Source organism: Meriones unguiculatus, chromosome 4 (assembly GCF_030254825.1).
Source record: "Meriones unguiculatus strain TT.TT164.6M chromosome 4, Bangor_MerUng_6.1, whole genome shotgun sequence".
In the NCBI taxonomy this organism is placed as follows: domain Eukaryota; kingdom Metazoa; phylum Chordata; class Mammalia; order Rodentia; family Muridae; genus Meriones; species Meriones unguiculatus.
The window spans coordinates 39,951,837-39,967,134 of record NC_083352.1 but is presented as its reverse complement, the minus strand read 5'-3'; the positions used below and the strand labels follow the sequence as shown (position 1 = coordinate 39,967,134).

Below are 15,298 nucleotides of genomic sequence, written 5' to 3'. Positions count from 1 at the left end.
CATTGCTACTTCACAACTGTGATTTTGCTACTGTTGTGAATTGTAATGTAAGTATCTGATATGTAGGATGTCTGATCTGTGACCCTCAAAGAGTGAGAACCATTTTTCTAGTAGGATTTCTCACCTTCTCTATGCTGTGAGCTTTGGTTTCTTAAGTGGTAATCTCTTAATTATGAAAATAACTAGAGTGAATTTCTTTGCAATGACTTATTTTTATCTGGAGAATGATGAATACCAAACTATCAATTAATTTAGCTCAGAAAAAAATGTCGTAAACTTCTTTGTGTATAAGAATGTTCTAAATAAGGATTAGATGTAGGCTTCTTTTGGTAGATGAGGGTGGGTGCTACATAGAAGAAGACATCATTTAAAACCTGTTGGCTAAAAATCTGCTTGAGTTGAGGGCACGGAAGTCATGTTTTCTCAAACATGTATCAACAAGACAAGATAGTATCACATCTATTTTTAAATTATCAAAGTATATATTACATTGTATATATATATATCAACATTGTTATTAAATTCTTTATGTCAATAAAAAAAAAGAATGTTCTAGAAGACTTAGGACGTTATTAATGTATTGGTTCCATCCTTGGCGATTCTGGTTCTATATAGCTGAGGCAGGACCTGGGGCAGGATATATGTTGTCCTAAGAGGTGACTCAGATGAGATACTTTAAAGGTAACACTTTAAAATATTGCTCCAGGAAAAAAAAAGTTTTTCCCAGGGAAGAACATACCAATTGGTTGCCCAGTGCCAACTGGTCAAACCTGAAGCTACACATACCTATGAGGAGCGTTATACAGACTGAGAAGGTTGTATTTATTTATTAATGGGAAAGGGCAGACACGAATTTGAGAGAGAAATAGGAGGAGAGAATACAATTGAGGGATTAGAGGAAGAAAATGGAAGTGCAGAATGATGTAACTATATTGTCATCTAATAAAAATAAGAACGTATCTAGATAAAAATGGTTATGGGGGTCAAAAAGTTGACTCAATGGGTGAAAGAGAGTGGCAAGCCTTGTATTTTGATTTCAATCCCTGGAACCCATGTAAATGTGATAGGAAAGAACAGACTCTTAAAGCTATCCTCGGACCACTATCTGTACAGGTGCACATATACACACGTAACATGTGTGCACACAAGCACACACACTCGTGAACACACATGCACACACGCACACACACAAACTAGAGAGACAAAGAGGTATACTGTTCATAGATAATGTAAAAGAACTTTGGTTCCAGATTTTTACAGCCTATTTGTCATCAAGATAACCTTCAAATTTTCGTAAAATTATCATCTTCATAATTATGGAAATAGCCGGATGTGATGGCTTATGACTACACACTTGGAGGCTGAAGCCTGAGAATTGCTATAAGTCCGGACTACATGGCAAACTCCAGGCAATCATGACATACAAAGGGAGACTGAGTCAAAAAACAAACAAATAAAACTTAAAAATAAACCCAGGGTGATTTCTAGTAAGTTTGAGAATAAACATTACCTGTATCAAGCCCTATTTAATTCCAGCTTCTAAATGACAGGGCAAATTCTTGCGCCAAGGTCCAGCATTCTCTGGCTGATGTGTAGAGATTCAGAGAAGAAATGTGCACCTCCATTAGAGCAGCCTGCTAAGACAGGAATCTCACGTACTGTCTTCCTTCCAGCCAGCTCTTAGAATAGCTTCAGTTTAAGCTTGTTTTCTCTTCCTATTCCACTGTCTTGGTTTCTCTCTCTCTCTCTCTCTCTCTCTCTTGCTCTGTGTGTGTGTGTGTATAAGTGTCTGCCAATTTCCTTCGTCTTTTATAGACTCTTAGTTTGTAATCTTCCCATGGCCTACTTTTTACCCTCTTCTAGATGTCTTATCCAAGGATAAAAGAGGAGAGGGTGAATCCTGGTCTTTCATAGATTTTTTTTTTTTTTGGTGGGGGTGATGAAAAGTGCTGTGTGCGGAGGCAAGGTAGGGGAAAGACATTTAATAAACACAGAAATGATGCATTCTGCTCTGGGAAGGCCTGGCTGGCTTCTCATATTTTCCCCTAAACCAAACAAAATCAGAGCAGTACCTGCATGAGAAAAAATTAACATCAAATCACAGGGCCACCATAGTCAGATTTTCCTTCAGGAGCGCTTGACCGCGTACTGGCCTTCATCTACATCATCCTTTTTGTGGAAATTATCACAGGACAAGCCAAAAATCAAGCTGATTTTACCATATTAGAAGTGAACCAAAGTCTTAGGCAGAAAGAATGTCTCTGCCGGATCAGCAAGATGGCTCAGCAGGTAACGTGCTTGATGACTTGAGGTCAGTCTCCTGGAGCCACACGGTGTAAGTGAGAATGGACTCATAAGAGCTGTCCTCAGCCCACCTCCAACATACAAGTAAAGATCGCTTTTAGGAGTATTATTTTAAAACCTTTTACTCAGAGAGAAGTGTCTCCTTTACATGAACTGTCAACTCCATGACCTTTGCCTTCTTAGTTGCAAAATTGGGATATTTTTGACGATCCAGGTTTGATTTCTGAGAAAAGTCAGTTATGCGTCAACTAAACATCGCTTTGGACCGGAAGTGAAGAAGAAGAAGCCATCAGGTCACCATCATGTGTGAGCTGCTGAAAGCCTTGAGGAGGTGGTCTGCCTTCTGCACCCACTTCAGGTGTAGCTAACAGCTCAAGATGTGCTGGAGACAGTGCATGGGTCTGGACTGCATCATGAATGTCAAAAGTAGCAGCAGCATGAGCTCCTCCTCCCAGGCATCTTCAGAGGAAACTGTAACTTACAAGATCAGCCGCACCCAACCATCCATAGGTAAACCGTGAAGCTCACCTCCCTGCATCTAGGTCTCTAGTTGATTTTTCACAGATGAGAAGTTTGATCTGAGACAAAATCCTAAATGATCTGTTAATGATTTGGGATTTTAAACAGTTCAGTCTGAACACTGGTTCTTATAATCAAATTTGACACGAAAATAGGACTGTCATTAAATTCAAGGAAATACCATCGTTTAATGCTTCATCACATTAAATTTCAGATAATTAGTATGTCATGAAGCTGCATTTTGGAAACACGAATTTGAACTCTGCAACTCAGCAGACCGTACAGCTACATAGACATTTAGCCTCAGAGCGGTTCAGCATTAAGTTGCAGCTTCAGGAAGCTGGTTTGTGGGGAAATAACATATTTATTAGTTCCAGTTACCTGTTTTCTTCAATACGTGTGCATAATTAAAATGCCACTGCTGACAAATATTGTAGTCTGATGAACTGCTCCTAGAACCAGAAGACTTTCTTTCAAAAGAAAGATTCTTGTTCCCATATCTGTCTTGGGAACATTTAGAACTTTTCCTAGGCTCTGACATGATGCCTGTTTATGTTGTTTTGGTTTGATGCAGTTCCAATTGTTTCTCCTAAACTTTTTGGTTTTTTTTTTTTGTGGTAGATGTTGTCTGAGAGATGGGAGAATAAGGATGAGACTGAATTTATTGCAGTATCACCTTACACAGTAAATTCTGGGCAGGCTGAACGAAAGGGTTAATTCTCAAACCAAGTCATTAAAATTATGGCGAGTAATATTCTTAGGATACTAACCTACACATTCTGGTCACCCACACCCATGGTTTTAGTGCTTTTTGTAATTCCTTGTACTTGACACAATGGCTTTGTCTGATGGCTCTAACTTATGATAGCTTGAACAAAACAACTGATGTCATTCAATAAAAGTTAGGCTTCACTCTAAAGGGGTGTCCACGATAACAGTTTATGTGATCCATGATGCAAAAGATCACGCAGTTTAAACTGGGAGATAAAAGCTAAGAGAAGCTTCAGTGTCTTTTTAAATTAAGGTAATTTTTTATCTTAAGGGTTTTAAAAATGTTCCTCAAAGCATCAACCCAAAGGTCTTCTATCGTTGTCTCCCTAGAAATCCAGGCTTCTCAGAACTTCCAGGAAGATCTTCTGGCAAGCAAGCTCCCATCCCAGTATGATGCTGTGTTAAACTTCATCCGTTTGTCCAGCTAATTCTTATTCTCCTTCAATTTTACTAGATATGATGTTTTTATTGGGGCTCATGGAAGCATGGCTAATGACATCAGCAAGCTTTGTAATTTCCCACTGCCAGTTTTCTACACAGCTTACACTTTTGTCACTCAAACTGCACCAAATTGCTCCAACAATTAATCTCTCAGCACAGAAGTAGGGGAACTTTTAAATGGACCCCTTCTTGGGATTTTGTGTTAAAAACAGAAAAGTTCCCATGAGTGAAGAGGATAAGTTAGCTTTTCCAGCCTCTGCCTCTCCCCGAGTCTCACTTTTCTCGGCCACCTCCCAAAAGGAATGAATTAATTTCTCTTCTTGTCCTTTAAATGAATAGTGTAGTTTGGGTGAAATTATCGGGCAATTGCATGCCTTTTATGCAGATAATGCTATTTGATGAAAGCGGTGTTTTGATCTGCTGAGGATAATACAGATCCAGGGTTGGATTCATTGGTGAGAGTAAAGCTGTCTTCTCTGATAACTTCATCTCAGCATGAGGTCAGACGGGGAAAACTGGGATGGGGGATTAAAAAATGACACAGTCGGAGCGGTATTCAGTTCCCTGCTGTGCTCCTGGCTGCACACTATGGCTTATGGTTCTGATCTGTTATGGTATTGTCTGCCTTTCTCTCTCGGAGCAGAAAAGATTGCTTAAAACTTTTCTTTTTTCAGCTAGAGGGATTAGTTCTGTGCAGCTTTTTTAATTAAAGAAACTGTATCTTTTTCAAGGCAATTTAAAGCTGCAAGGGAAGGGCCATCAACAGCCAGAACTTAGTACTATTATCTGTAACAAAGTGTCAACTCCAAATTTGAAATATATTCAGAAATAGAAGAAGGAGGCTACGGAATTATGGTGCGATTTTTTTTTAACCTTCCTGGTGGCTCAGATCCCTAAATGAAGGAGAGTAAATACATTATTTTGCATATGTCCTGAATATGTTTCCATAACAGCACTAACTTCCAGCCACTTCGCTTTCCAGCTCGGCTGAGCTGGCTTAATTAAATCTTTTTGACGCTAGCAGAGTATACTTGGTCATAGTGTAAGAGGGAATCGATTTTACTATAGATCCCTTTTCTTTACCTAGAGATGATTTTTTTTTTTTTTACCATTTCCATTCCAGGTAATAGCAGTAGGAAAATATCTGCTTATTTTGTGCAATTTGCATTTAAACGGTGCCTCCTATAACATGGTGGTACTTTATCGCTGAGAACCTTTGCATGTGTGATCCACGGTCATTGTCTGTATTAATTGGAGAGGAGCATGGGTTGAGCCTATCCAAAATGATGATGAATTTGTCAGAAGGGATGTATATATTTGAGCTGGATTTATAGTTCAGTTTAACCCAGGTTCATGTCGAAAAATCCTCAAATGTTTCTAAGAAGGCCCATATGGTTATCACTTTACAAAGCACACAGGCTCTGTGCCGTGGTCGCCACATACACATCTCCAACTGAATTCCATGCCAGATCAATTAGAAACAGTCGTCCTGAGCAGACAGGAACAAACAGAGATTGTTTCCCCAATACCAGCTGAACCCTGGTCTTGAAGAAATGCAAAGTAGTCACCATAAGCTTTCTACTTCTGACCATTAAAAGTCTAAAGGCAATAAAGGTGCTATAATAATGTCACTTTTAATATAAAATATCTAAGAGCATCACTTTGCTATGATGCTTAAGATCTTCTCCTCCAATTTTCAGTAAATACTGCATTTTCCTGCAAGAGAGGAAAATGAAATTTATTCATTGCTTTCCCCATACTTTGTTTTTGCTTATGTTTCTAAGGAAAGTCCTTAGAAAGACCAGTTCAGAGGTGCCCTCTCTATAGTCACTAACATTTTACCACTATGTCCCATAAAAGAGACTGTGTCAAAGAAGTAGAGAAATATACTTAATACATATATTTTTTTTCAGGATAAATGTATTTTATGGCATATCACTTTTAAAAGAAAGTCAGAATGACTTAATGTAATACAAAAGTTTTAATCTTGTATCTATCCCTTCGTTTAAACATTTATTATTAAGTAACTTCATTTCTGAAATGCTGTGAAACTCTACTAGGAAGAATCCATGCACAAACAAACAAACAACAAACAGGAAATGACCATCACTTACACACAGAGAGAGTACAGCATAAACTCTGCCACGGAGAATAGTATTAACCAGTGCTTCAAAATCAAGGCATTCCAGGGCTAAGGTTATTCCCGACTAAAGAGCACCAAGAGGAGGAGAAAGAGTTGAGCTTTCCTTGGAAAGATGTTTACATCATTTCATCCTCAACTATACTAACTTGACACTTACAGGTTAATCTATATTTACAAGTTGATTCATGAACCAGACCCTAACATAGTTAAATGAAATTGTCCTTTTATGTCATTTAACGCATGTTAAAATTGACCTAGGGCTCACCACCGCTACACTATGATACCTCCTAAACCTCATTCATTTATCAACAAGTCTGAGCTTAAAAGGTACTCCCTGATAACTGTTCATTACAAAGAGTCTGTCTTTCCGTGTAAAGTCATACGGCAAGTGCTCAACACTCGTATGAAGGACGATGAAATTTGAGAGTGCATCATGTTAAGAGATAACTGATGCACAAAACTCTTCACAGACCTTGGGGTCCTTTGTGATGCTTTAGCCAAACTGTATTAGGAGTTTGGGGTGTACCCCACACCTGTGCCTCCCACCAAAGGCCAATGCCACTGGAAGCTCTGTTAACTCAACACAAAATAGTGTGCTGGGATAGCAAGGTCCTACTGTAAGGATGAGGTGTCTTATCACCAGCCTACTCCACGGTTCCAAAATGTGGGCATTGAGAGAAGCCTGTGTTGCTTTAATTACGGTAATGGAAGCATAATTTTTCTACTACAAACCGTCATTTAGCTTTATGACTTTGATCAAATTACAATATTTGTTTTAGTTTCCCTCAGACCAGCTGGTAAAGGAAAGAAGTTATTTTCGGGTGTGGAAAAAAAAAAAGGTCTGATAATCATTTGATGGCTACTTGAGAGACTTGTGTATCAAGTTTAAGTTCCAATGATGTGAATTATTGCAGATAAAGTGCTTTGTTAGCTGAAAAACACTTACTTTGTAGAGAAGATGTCAGGTAGCAAGACCTTAGAGTCTTCTCAGGGACTACCATCCTTTAGCTTCTCCAAGGTCCATGACATCCATGCATCCACTTCCCCCTTTTTCTAGTTGAGACCTAACCCCTTGTGGATAGTTGGGCTTTTCAAGGGGTGAGTTGGTTGCTGTAGTGTCTGAGCTTTAGCTGTTGATGTCATTTCTACCAGCTCTTTAGTGTGTGGAATCCCTTAAGTGGGAGAGGAGGCAGACCTGCAGCAACTCACCCTGAGCCTGGCAGTCAGGTCCTCATGTGGGTCTTTGCGGCTAAAGCAGAGAGTATAAATCCAGAGAATACCTTCAGATTAGAGCTATGTCTACACTCTTGTGAGAGAACCCCACAGCTGCCTGACTCAGTGCTCCCCTTCTGTGTGTTTGAAAGCCAGGAAGGAAAGTCTGATTTGGAGGCATCTGCTCCCCATCAGAGGGAGGTGGGAACAGCTGCCACCCAACCCCTTGGTTACAGGCTGGATCTCAGGACAAGAGAAGGCAGAAAGCCCTTAAAACAGGGAGGACAAGCATTCCCTTACCTGGCCAAAGATGTGTGGCAAAGGTTGGCGTGGGAGTAGGGGGAGTTGGAGCATCAAAGCTGAGAGTTCTTTGCTCTGGCTCCGTAACAGGTCGAAAGTCTTCCTTTTAGTGCCCTAGTCCAGTTCTGATGGTCCAGGTGTGCTCTCCCTAACCCCAAAGGGAATCTAGAGGTTCCTGTCCCCATGAAATGCTTGTTAAGGACACAGACAACAAGGGGAGGCTAAGGGAAGGAGATGCAATACAGCCAGTTCCTTGTCAGTCCAGACCAGTGCTGGTTAAGACTGTGTTGTCTCCAGCTACCCCGGCAGTTTGCAGTGCACACCAGCACAGACAGCACTGTCTGCGTAAAACAAAAACTGCTAGTCCAGTTTTTATTGCTGCCAAAGTGAGGTGAGCGGACGACCATCTTTTCCTCCCCTGATAGCAGCTCAGCCACAAGGCAGAGCTGGGATGATTCACAGATCAAGCAGCTTCACTGCTTTCCAGGGATGCATTTGGAGCAGGAAGCCAGGTACAGTTTGGTTTTGCTCATCAACATTTCTTCAGGGGCTCAAATGATGAGACTTCTGAGAGAGGAGGGGGAGAGGGGAGAGGGGAAGAGAGAAACAAGAAAGGAAAGAAAGAAGAGAAGAGAGGAGAGGACAGGAGAGGAGAGGAGAGCAAGAGAGGAGAGGAGAGAGCCGAACATACACACATTGACTGCCAAACTTACGTGCTGAGCCTTGAAGAAGCAGACAAATGCTTACAAAACACCTGCGTGCTTTGTCCACCAGCGCTAAGCCAACAGAGAGCTGTAATAATGTGGTCATAGCCATGCCATCTAGAGAGTTGTGTGTGTGTGTGTGTGTGTGTGTGTGTGTGTGTGTGTTTGTAGTACATCCACTTAGTGTGAAGGTTCAGCAATATGTAGTGGAAAACTTTGAATATCACTTAACAAGAACGTGGGCTGGAGATGGGCCTCAAGGTTTACTACCATTTCTACATTATATGACTTATAATTTCTTCATTTATAAGTAGTGTTAGCCACAATGAGGGTTTTGGGGGGGAGAAGCTGAAATAAACAGTGCTGCCCCATCTCCACCCTTATGCAGCTATTCTATTTCGGCATCTTTGGGGTTGGGGTAGTGTGTCTTTATTGTGTATTCTGGATATCAGTATAGAAACAAACAAGATAGGGGTTTTGCATCTTGGACAATTATAAGTTACACTCACAGAATTTTTTTTGTGTGGGGATTGAGCTGCAAGGTGATTCATAAACCACCCTCAGATGCTGATTTGGGGGAGTTTACTTGCTTTTCTTGTACTGTCTGGAGCAGTACATTCATAACTGACGAACTTAGGAAAATGAAGAGGGGAAGGTGTGATTCCCTCGCGTACGCCTCCTTAGTCCTTTTGACGTGTGAAATGCATGTGGCGGGAGAGTGGCTGTCCCATCCTAGGGAAACTCCAGATTGTTCCAGAAAGATGTGCCGGTGGGTCTTTGAGTCATTCATGCTCGTGGGGCCGGGTCGGATTCACTCATTGCCGAAGACTTCACAAAGCCCAGTGGTGCATTCAGTGGCTTAGTGTCTTTGGGGACCCGAACTGTAGGCGTGGATACACTAATTCAAATTCACTGATTCTTTGTCAGTTCCACGCCAAATTTTGGGGGGAAAATATCAGAAAAGGCCGCCAGGCTTTTCGCTGATTATCCGATTGCTAGATTTGTTCCTTTGAACGCAGTTAAACATACAAATGTCTGACTCCAGCCAAGACAAGTTAGGTACTGATTGATGGAGTCCTCTGCTCTGAAGTCCGCAGTGGAAGTGGTGGGACCCAAAGGCTCGGCTGGAGTCTGTTTCCTCTACCAGCTGCGGGAGACTGGTCGGCAGTGGCTCTGGGCAGGCCTGGGGATTCTCAGCCGCGCTAGGGGGCTCCAGGCTGGTCTCAGGGAACGCCTGGGCGCTCCTCGAGGAGCCGAGGAGCCGGGGAGCAACTGTCCTCTCCGAGGCTCAAGACCTACGCCTCCCGCGGACAGAAAGACGCCTGGAGGTGGCAGGAGGCAGGGAGCCAGAGCGCTACTCCGTAAAGTCCTAGGTTTGGTGTTCCAAAACTCAGAACTGTAGGTGCTCCGGGCAGTTAAAAAAAAAAAAGGCTCCCGGGGTGGGCTCTTGGCAGCTAGGAGTGAGGGTGGAGGTGGGGGAGGGGGCGGGGCCTGGGGGCTGCGGATCCAGAGTTGAGTTTTGGCGGAAACTTTAGTGGCAGTGTCCTGGAGGAAGGTAAACTTTTCCCTCTCCTACTGCAAAGCAAGTTGTGGCAGGGGCAGTGTTGTGCCGCTAATCGGAGGAAAGAAAGGAGAGGCGGAAGGGAGGATGGAGCTGGTGGTGGCGGAGGCTTTAGTTTTGCCGAGTGCGCCCCCGACAGCGGGGACTGGTCGGAGGTCCGGCTCCTTGAACCTGGGGGCGGACACTTGTTCTCAATAGGGCAGAGCTAGGGCTCGAACGGACGTCTGCGGGGTTCAACGCAGCCCTCCCCTGCCGGAGTCCGAAGGTCATTTGCGCTTTTCGGTCTCCGACAAGAGGACACTTCTGGGAGGAAAGATACAGGTCATTTTCGGAGGCTCCACGGAGGGCGGGCCGCCCACCGGGGGTGGCACTCCTTAATTACACCCTTCTGTCTAGGAATCCATCTTCCCAGGAAGCGTCTTGCACTCCGCACCTCCTCGGGTGACTCAGCTGACCCGAAATGCCCACCCTACGGAAGATCAAGAAAAGTAGTTTTCTAAGGAGGTTAGAGGTTTGATTACACAGAGAAGGGTCCCACTTAAGTCCAAGGCAATTAACCGCCCCTTCCTCCCCCCCCCACCCCAGGGCTTCCTCCCGGTCACCCCGGAGAGGAAGGGGACACACTTCCACGCACGTACCCCCCGCACTTTGTTGGCGCGTGTGAATTTCAGACGGCGCCGTAAGTTCATTAGTGTTTGCAATCAGCGGCCGGCAGACCCCTCATCAGAGCCGAAAGCCGGCAAGAGCCATTCATCAGCGTGAAGTGTTATTCACGGATGACCCCTAAATCACGGCGAGAGTAGTAGATACACTGATTGGTCACAGCATGGGAGCCTCGGTGCTTTCCCCACGTACCCAGCGTTGGCTGGGAGGAGGGATGGAGGGAGGGGCGGCGGTGTGGACGTGGTTCAGTCCGGCAAATCCCATTTGACAGGGAGAAGAAAAAAAAAAAAGCAGAAAACCGGGAATCTCAGTTTTTGAATAAAGAAGGAGCAGGGAAAAATAAATAAATAAATAAAGTACCTGTCATCTTGACAAGTGGCGGAGCGGAGGAGTCAAGGATTATAAATGATCACAGCCGGGTCCAGCTCGCCCCGTGATTGGGCTCTCCCGCGATCCGCACCAGGGAAGCGCATGGTAGGCTCCGCTCCTCTCTCCTACACATACACGCGCGCGCGGACACACACACACACACACACACACACACACACACACACATACAAACACACACACGCGCGCACGCACACACACACACACACACACACGTGTACGCGCCTGGTCTCGGGCACACTCGCCCAGAACGTCCCCCCCCCCCCCCCGTCCTTGCCCACAATTACGGTCCTGGATGCTGCTCCCTGGCACTGCGCCCTGCTCGCCTGCTCACCTTTCCCTTCTCCTCCCTCCTCCCTCACCTCCTCCATCCTCCCACTCCCCCGGCCGAGAGGCGAGGACTCCGGCCGGCGGAGGAGGGTGGAGGGGCCCGGCGGGAAGCGCGAGGGGGAGCGCGCTGGGAAGAAAAAGAAAGTGAACTCGTTGGCGCCCGCGCGCTTCCCTCCCCTCGCCGCGTCCCCGGGCCGCCGGGCCGTGGGCAGCGGAGGAAGTTGTAACACTTGCATCTCCCCCCCTACACACACACCTCCCCCTTCTCCCCTCCCCGGACCCCCTCCCCCGCGCCCGGAGCCTTTGAATTTGGCCGGGCGGGCGGGCGAGCGCAGGGGTGGACGCGGCGGCGGTGGCCGGGGTGCGAGCGGGCGGCGCGGGCGAGCGGAGCGCGGTAAGTGCGGCGCCGTGCGCCCTCCTTCCTTTCTGGGGTCCTAGCGCCTGGGCTTGGAGAGGGCGGGCGGGGATGCGAGCGGGGAAGCGCGTTCCCCCTCTCCGAGCCGCGGCTCCCGGGGGTCGGCTGCGAGTTGGCCAGCCCCGCGGGCGGCGGAGCATCCCGGTCCGGGGCTCCGGCGTCCGGGTTCCGGCCTCGGGTCCCCGCCCCTCCCTCCCTCGCGTCTGCCACCCTCGGCTGCCGGCTCAGGTGGGAACTTCGGCGGCGGTGCCTCCCACCTAGCAGCTGGGCAGGGTTTCGGGAACTCTGGACTCGCCGGGTTCCCCGAGGAAGGTGGTTCCCTGGAGCCTGTGGGGGCAGGGAGGGCAGATGACCTCTCTCTCTCTCTCTTGGGGTGCTACTCAGTTTGGGGGGACACAACCTCTGGTTCTCGGGGAAGGTATCTGGAGAGCTCCAGCCGGACTTCCGGAAAAGCTGGAAGCCTTGGGATGTCAGCCTTTGCCCGGGAAGTGGAGAGAAGGCTTCCCCCAACTGCCAGACAGCCAAGTTGCCAAGTAGTGAAAGAAGTAGGGGCCGAGGGTGCCGAGAGGAGTAGTGATCTCGGCTGAAACTTGATCTGGAAACTCTGGACGGGAGTGAAAGCAAACAAAACAGACCCGGACCAGGGCACTGAAATTTCTTTTTTCAGATGGATGAGGCTGCTGCTCGCTCCAGGTCACTATCCCTTTTTACAAATGAGGAAAGGGGGCTTCAGATGTTTCAGGTTGGGGCAAATGATGCCTGATCTTTGCCGAGCTCCTTGCTGAAAGCAGTCCAGATTCCTCTCGTGCTGCCCCTCCTGTAAGCCAGTGTTAGAGGTTAACTTGTTAATTATTATCATGGAAAAACGATAGCGAGCAATTCCATCGGGTAATAATACAGCGAGCGCATTTGTTTCCTGAGGTCCTTATCATTTTAGCTAGAGAAAAGTTCTCAGGACTTTGGAGTAGATGTCATGGAAATGAAATGCCAAGAACTAGCCTGGAACACTTTTTTCAGGGCCCCAGGCAGCTGGGCTACCAGAGACCAGAGCTCTCATTTAATAATACTCTCACTTCTTATCATCTGGTATTGTATTTCTCAAACATTTGTAGACTCTGGCAGAATCCACTGGGTGGTCTTTTCACTAGAAATAGCAATGTGTGTAGGCAATACCTTGCCTTTCCGTTGTCAAATGGAAAAAAAATAGAAGAAAGAAACAAAAAAAAAAAAAAAAAAGGAAGGAAGGAAAAGAAAAGAAGAGCTGGCGTTTAGGGAAACCTTAAAAAAAAAAAAAAAAAGGATGCCTTAAAGTAGTATTACAGCCTGACAACTGATTTGATTTTTTTTTCTGTCTTTAAAATGCAATGGATAACCCCCTACCTGCTTGAAAGAAATATTTGTAGCCTTTCAAGAATTAGGAACAGAGTATAGAACTTGGAATAGCTGTGTAATTACAATTTATTATAACCTGTGATGTTAAAACCTGTTTTATGCATAGCTCAGAAATCTCATCTTGTGTGTTCCAATGTACATTTTTACCGCTCAAAACTTCTGGTTTATATTTCTTAACAGGTAAAGTTCTTGAGGAGCCTTGAAAGTTTCGATTTTTGATTCTAAATTCAGAGCAAATATTTAATTCTTTATGTTAAGAGTAAGAGGTTAGTTCGGTAATAAGACTTGCTAATCCCACTTTCAAATGTCATGGCATTCACAAATTATTCCTAAAGTCTTCAAAGCTAGGGGGTTTATGATGACATTAGTTATTCTAGTGTATATTTCAGAACTATGTGCATCTCTCTCCCTGTTGCATTCTCCTTAATGCTATTGCCTTTTAAAACGAGGGCTTTTAATATTCTTCTTTTAAAAAAAGCACTACTTTCATTGCAGGAAATATTTTATTTTATATTACTTAAAATAACATATAATATTATGAAAAGGAATTCTTTGGAATAAGACAGTGATACATCTTACATATACCGAACAGGTTTTTGAAAAATGTAGTTTGACAGGAACTGTGGCAGTATTTATGTATTTGGGAAATAATGAGAACCCTCTGTCAGTAGCATTAAAACAATTAGCAATCCAGAGTCAAGAATATCGACTCTAATGAATATTGCTTCACTATTAAAAAATAAACACAACAGATTGCAGTAGACCTGGGGCTGCATTGTATAGAAAAAAGTGAAAAGGGGTGAAGTCTGGAGGCTTTTCTTACTCTGGTCTTGTTGGAGCCCTCTGGTTTGGGAGAGGAACCTGCTTTATTAGGATAAAGACAAAAGAAGCTAAGGATGCTTACCTTTGAATAGAAACTGAGCTTCTGAATAAAGCAAAAGTTTTACACTTATTTGTAAAGGGGACAGAGCTAGACAATAATGATCCGGTTGGCTAGTTGCACCTAGTCTTTCTTAGCTTTGCTTCTGAGAACTAAGAGTAATGCCTCTCTTTGTAAAGAGTCAGGCAGATAAGGGACTAGGGACAAGTGAGTGGCTATCACAGCGAGTGGAGCGATCTGTCAGAAACACGGACTCAGTGGTGGGCTATCTGTGCGAAAATGATGTTTTTGCAACAGCTGTGAACGTGCATTTGGGAATACTGAAGTTTTCTGCGATTTTACCTGCGATGTCTAGAGATGAAGCCAGAGTACAATCATGGCGTGGGTCAGGGTTCCACCCAGCCGGCTTCCTTAGTTATAAAGAGTGGTTATTTTAATCTAAGTGTGCATCAAACTTTCCTTCAGTCCTTAAGCACTTAGATTCCTGGGGTGGTAGAAGAAAGTCATGGAGGGGCTGTTTGTGTGAAGCAGGGATTTCATGGGCAGTTTAAATTGTCTGCCCCTTTGTTGAAGCTGGGCCAGGGAGAGCTGTTAGGCAGGCTGTCTTACATGGAGCTCCTCCACTCAGTGTTTCGTTTGAGAGTTAGGTGTCCATTTTAACTCCGAGAAGACACCTTTCTTCAGATAGGTAGAGAACATAATGATTTGCAACAAGACTTTTACTGTAATCTGCAGTTGCTTATAGCTCCTTTTGGGTTTTCAGTTGAAGTCTGTGCCCACATATTGCTTTATAAAGTGGGATGTGACAGTCCAGAGAAGACTTTAACTCACACATGTAGAAGGAAGCATGGCCCTGAAGAGGAAGCACAATGACACAGTGCTATTTCAAAGTTTCAGCAACCAAGTTTGAAAAATCATTTCTTGGAAGCTTCTTTTAGAATACATTTAAAAACCTAATTTTGGAGATACCAGCTGTTTTAAGAATCCTAATGGAAATTTTGTGCCTCAAAAAAAAAAAGGTAGAAAGAATGTCTTCGTCTGAAAACTGATTAATTGTTGTGTCTTATAAAACCTGATTTATTTTATACTTTTTTTATACCAAGCATTACCATTATGAAGCGCTCCTTCTAATTGAGATTAATGTTTCAGAGCAGAGAAGTGGTTTGGAGGGCTGCATTCATTTTGAGTGCTGTTGTAATCAATTTTAGATACAGTATTCCACAATGGATCAGTTTGCATCCAAACCTGCCTTATTATGTAGAATTAACCTGCTGGT

The 15,298-nt window shown here is 44.5% G+C and overlaps 1 protein-coding gene across 16 annotated transcripts in view; it reads left to right on the top strand.

Moving 5' to 3' along the window:
• Tenm3 (teneurin transmembrane protein 3) overlaps positions 1-15,298 on the top strand; it is a 2,741,632-nt gene that overhangs the window by 2,126,265 nt on the left and 600,069 nt on the right. For 2 of the 16 annotated variants that reach the window (XM_060381764.1, XM_060381763.1), the window contains exon 1: positions 11,235-11,729. The exons of the other annotated variants lie outside the window; for them this stretch is intronic. The gene's annotated coding sequence lies outside the window, so the exon portion shown is untranslated. Of the gene's footprint in view, positions 1-11,234; positions 11,730-15,298 lie in introns of those variants that run through there. 16 annotated transcript variants of the gene reach the window in all.